Genomic DNA, 6,000 nt, shown 5'->3' with positions numbered 1-6,000 from the left:
ATATCTACATATATCTCTACACACTTATTAATTTAAGCCTTCACACGTGCATTTATGGCCACATGCCTATTTAATAATGTAGTATAATAGTATAATAGTCATAGTAGTATCATAGTATCAAATTACTTTTTCTTTTTTCTCCACATTAATCAAACTCAAGATGACACCTTGTCAATCTCTGATGTAATGAGTATGCATTGATGAATAAACGACGCAAAACCTCTCACAGCCCTACAATTAACAATTCAGAAACTGACCGCACTTTCAAGTTGGCATTAGTTCCAGTCTGGTTGAGATTTCCACACCTTCTGAACCGACATAGCAGGGTTCCAATCTGGATCCTCCTTTCCCACCAGATTGGGGCCTCCACTAAAACAAAGTGGCCACGCAAGGCGCTGAGCTCTGGGGAGAGGATGAATTCAGCTGGTGAAAACGCTCCACAAAGACTTCGCACCCAGAGCAGAATGGCGACGCAGTGGGAATATGCCACTGAGCTTTACTCTGCATCTCGTTATTGAATACACATGCAGGATTTTGTGTGAAATATGTATATGATGAATGTTAAGTGCTTGACTCCTGAAGAGTTGTCAGTATCATTTTTGTACCTTTCATACAAAAACCCGGGTCATGCTAGCTATCACAGACCATACCACAGCAATTTCCTTTCCTTAAGACATCACACTTTCAATAATTTTATTTTCCCATGTGCCTTTTAAAATCTTTTAAGAGCTGTTTTATTTTAGAAAGTGTATATATAAGTCAATATATTAGATAATGTTTCTTCCTGAAACAGTTAAGTGAAGTTCAAAGAAACAAGAAATCATTATACATAGCTGATCAGATTAATTAACTGTAGAATAAAGAGTTTGATTTTGGACCCCAAAACGACCCAAAGTTGTTTTCCCAGAAAATGTATGTCTGATTTAAAAGAAAAAGCATAGGGAAAAATGAAAATACTGGGAACATTAAGTGAAGAGATCTTTTTCAATCCCTTTTTTATGAATTAATTTTAAGCAATAGTTACTGAGTTTGTGTAGTGACCTGAAGAATTGCTTTAAAATATTTGTGAAGGGTCCAGTAAAGCATTTTATACAAATTAGTTTCCACATACAAAATCTTAGAAAACCTAATCATTCATCTTTGACTAGCTTTTTACATATCTTTACTGAAATCATTTATAAAGTTTATTTGGAAAAGTATTTCCCTCTAAGTTTAGTTAAAGTCAGAAAACAAAAAGAAAAGTTAGAAAATGACAGAAACACTGAATTCACTGCATTCCTTTAGTAAGATTAATAGAACAGAAAGTTTTAAGCTAACAACTTAGTACAACTTAGAAATATAACGTTAAAAAAATGTTAGCAAACTTCGAAAAAGAACTTCTAATTCGAGACACTGTTCCCTTTGCTCTCCTCCAGCAATCATTCAAATCTTATGAAGCAACATTTCATGGTACTTACTAACTGATTGAATATCAGTCATGTTTTTCAATAACATGGAGTTTGTCCATTAAGTTTCATACAAAAACATAGCAATGAAAATATAACTAAAAATGAATATACATATAAAAATTCAATATACATATAATTAATGAATTTGTAAACAGAAAGAAAGAAAGCAAGGCAATTTGGTTTTTATATGGTGTGCCCTGAATTTTCATTTTGGGCCATCATCAAAAAAAAAAAAAAAAAACGATCTTATTTACCTGGAGCACTGAACTGTGACCTGTAACATCGGTTGAAATGAGTCCATGTCCAGCAGCAAGCAGTATTTCTGTTGAGCGTGATCACGAGTCTTTATTCATAGTAAATAAACAGGTCATGGATTGCTTTCCCTTGTCTTTCTTTCTTTTGTATTTCTGGGAATCAAAATGTTTTCCTAACATTTCTGGTCTATGCACACAGTTACATTTTACATATTTGGCTGAAGTATTTATCCAAAGCGACTTAGAATTGAGACAGGATACAGCTGAGAAGTTCTACCAGTGATCTAACAGTAACAGTGGCATCTTGGTGGTGCTGGGATTTGAACTCACCACCTTCTGATCAGTGGTACTTTTGGTGGTTATTTTGGTGGGTACCTTAGCAAATTTCCCTTTCAGGAATTAAAAGGACACTAATATTTTCAACATAACAATTAAAGTATAAATAAATCCAGGTCTATGGCAGCACAGTGGTGCAGCAGGTACTGTAGCATTTCCACCTCATAGCTCAAGGTCTCAGGTTACTGTCTGTGCGGAGTTTCTGTGCATGCTCTCCCCATGTGTTTCCTCTGGGTTCTCCATCTCCCAAAACATGCCAGTAGTTTGATCGGCTACACTAAATAAGTAGGTGTGAATGAACATGTAAATGAGTGTGTGTGTGTGTGTGTGTGTGTGTGTGTGTGTGCATGGTGCACTGCAATGGACTGGTGTCCCATCCAGTGTATTCCTGCCGCGCACCCAGTGTTTCTGGGATAGCCTCCAAATCCACCATGACCCTGACGGATAAAGCTAAAGATGAATGAATAATGGGAGTCTCGATGTACACTTCTGAAACACATTTGTACTTGTTTTTCTTCACTCTTCTCTATCATGTTCTAATGCAAACCTCATAGTTGAAATGATTTAGCTGGATTTCAAGGAAAGTCGCAGGGGGTCACTATCCTCTTTTATATAGAACCCTAACTGTAGCAGGTTTAGTATCCTAATGCACTGGAGTGATGCGGGGGTCACAAATCTATAAAGCTGAACTTGTTCTAGCCCTCACCGTCATTTTCTCTTTTCATTTACTTCCCCATCACAGGGATAAGGGCATTATCCCTTAAGCCGCAAGAGGTAAGTTCGGTAGTGAAGGGTACAAACAGCAGTGATTTGGAAGCTGCAAGTATGGATGGAGGGCTCAGGGATTAGCGCACCACAAAACGAAACTGTTATGAATCCACATAGATACACAGTAAGCCCAAAGGAGAGGTTGGCTTCTTTCTTTCTCTGGCTTTGTCCCTTTTTTGTGCCGTGGTATCCACAGCCACTCTTTCTCCATCCTTTCTCTATGGCTCTTTCTTCTTCCCACCACGAGAAAGGTTTCTCCCCATTGTGTTTCGTCATGGTGAAAGAATTTCTGAAGTGGAAGGTTTTGAACTGAATCCGAGATCATGCAAAGACCTGCGCTGACCAGCAAGTGCTGAATTCAGTGCTGCCGCCTCCTCTGACAACACATGTTAACACAGTGGATGACCAGATTTATAGAACGGGATAGTCATTACTGGTGAGTCAGACTAAATGACAAAACAGGTGATGGCATTTCGAGGCAATAAAGGAGTGTTGACTTTCCTTAGTCATCGAGAAGTTATCCCTGATTTTAAATCAGATCAGAGGGCTCCGTTTGCTCAGGCATTTTTTCCCATCCTCAATCCAGCCATCTGTCTGAGCGCTGGCAAACTCGCCAGATTGAAGAGACCACTGCAGGAATTTCCCACACCTCTCCTCTGCTGAAGGGGTCTTGGAGGGGAGACGGAGTGAGAGAAAGAGACCTAACTGTCTGAATGGGGGTTTGATTCGGTCTAGGAGGAGTTCTCGTGTGGAAAAAAAGGGGCGTTGGAGTGGAAAAAAAAAAGAAAAACAATGTTGCAAGAAAAGAAAGAACACAACAGTGAGATTCATGGTTTAAAAAAGAAGGAAAAAAGTCTGCACGTTTTTGTATGGTGGTCAGTGAATCGAGTGGTCCCTTCTACTCCGCTGATTCTCTCTGTCTTTCTCACCAGACGCTCATACACACATACACACACACATACACACATACACACACACACACACACACACACACATACACTCCACACCCATCGCTTCTGTGTGTGCAGCTACAAAGAAAGGCAATTAGCATTTCAGCCAGGCTCAACTGGCTATGTCTGATGAAGTAATAAGCTTTATAATTTGTTTTTTTTTTTTCCTCATGCAGGCTGCCATTTGGGAGGCTGGCCCTCGTTTAATCCTATAAAAGTAGTTTTCTCTTCCCTTCCAGACATTGTTTGTCACAATAGCTAATCAGTCATGGAGCTCTGCGGCTCCAGGAGCATTCGCAATGTGAAATTCAATGGGACCCTTTCTTGTGTTTGCAGCTCACAAATTGAGAGCAAAGAAAAGTCATTGTGTTTTTGGGAACAAGAATAGGAGATGCCTTTGGAACAAGCCGAATTGTGCAGAGAGCAAACTAGAGGTAATCTCTTCAAAATGTAGCCTATATTTCTCCCATTTCCCTTCACTCTTTGGCCAGTGCAGACTTGATTGGCATTTAGTCCTTTACAAAGGAGGTGAAACACTTGGATAAAAAGTACCATATGACGATATATGAAAGAGTTGTGCATGCATTTCTAGAAAAGATTTTTGTTCTCTTTCCTCCCTCTTTATGCCCCTCAAACAGAACGACATCTGCTCCCACTCAAACCTCTCAGCACTCCCCTTATTCAAACGTACACAAACACGCACAAATGCACTCACACTTTTTTTTTTCACTTGCGCTCTAATTCTAGGTTCTCTATATGGTCCAAAAATAAGAATGCTTTGGGCAGGGTTATGCCAAATTAGTGTCTAACCGATGAAAACTGAGGGGTTTCAAAAAAACCTTCACTGGTTTAATGATGATGTTTTAGCCATAGTCCCTTATTAAATTTCTTAATTTCCCCCAACCTCAAGATGCCCAGGACAGCAACTTACCTAAAAATACTTTAGGTGAAGCGTGAGTGGCAATTATTGGCTTCCGAGCCCTCCATACAGTTCAGCTTTGAGGGTTGCCAGAGCCCCCCAAAAGAGGCTGGTTACTGAGGCAACAGAGCATGTCATGAGAAATGAGTGTCTTATTTTTGTTACATATCCAAGAGTTAGTGTACAAATGTTTTCATGTGGTGTGGTTTCCATCACGCAGATTTCTAATAAGAGCATGAGAAAACCTGGATGGAAATAAGAGAAAGAAAAAGGCCTAGATATCACATAGGTTGAGGGAATTCAGGTGGTATGTTGGCAACAGAGGTCTCAATATCTATAGAATTGTGGCTGAAAAGCCCATTCACCGAAGGGGAAAGGGCATGCCATTTGGTAAAAAAATGAGCAGTTCCCTTCATTAGTGGTTATTTTCACCTTGCACTGACTTTGTCTAGGTGAATTTTTGACCTGTGAATTCACAAAGCACCGTCATCTGAGCCGGTAATAAACAAGAAGGCGGGACTGTGGTCTCATTGGTCAGTAAATAAGGGAGGAGCTGCTTACTATTAAATAGTAGTCACACCAGACATTTGCCTTGCTGCTTTTTTTGTACTGTTGCTTGGCACACATCTCTGGGAAAAAGGTCCAACAACATACACTGGAGTTTTTGTGGTTAAAAAAAAATGTTTTTTTTTCTCACTGCCTGTGAGAGTTTTTATGGTTAGGAGTGTTGGCATCTCTGAAGTACAATGACTCATATTGTCTTTTGCACATCTTTTTGAAATTTGCTGAAAATCTGAGCAACATTTGGATATACAGCATAAGACTGCCTTGTGCCTTTAGCTTTCCCAGTAAGAAGTAAATTGGTTTCATTCTCAGGAATTGATAGCACATTGCACAGATGGAGGTCAAACCTTAATCTCAGTTGAGTTTGCCAAATGGTGCTTTGTACTGGACAGATTTTGACAGTTACAAAAGCTCAGTGATATTCAATGATGGATCAAGTTGCCATTGTCCTAAGTAGTCCTAATTGTACAGACTTTGTCGTGCTTATAGTGCTATGAACCTGCTTAGCTCTCATCAATTTCTAATCAGGGTGATACAACAGCAGTGATAACAATGTTCAGCTACTTCAGGATGAGTCAAGCAGCCTCGAGTTGCTGAGTCACCAAGGATCAGCTTTGACCAACATAATGTTAGAAGACATTGTGCAAGAATTAATGTCATGAGGAGCTCAGCTGGCACCTCGAGCTAGACTAATATTCCACTGCAGATATCTGAGCATTTAATGTTATTTTGTCAAGATCTGGTGTGTACTTTGGTGTTTC

The sequence above is a fragment of the Ictalurus furcatus genome, chromosome 22 (assembly GCF_023375685.1).
Source record: "Ictalurus furcatus strain D&B chromosome 22, Billie_1.0, whole genome shotgun sequence".
Taxonomy (NCBI): Eukaryota; Metazoa; Chordata; class Actinopteri; order Siluriformes; family Ictaluridae; genus Ictalurus; species Ictalurus furcatus.
Note: the sequence above shows the minus strand (reverse complement) of the source record.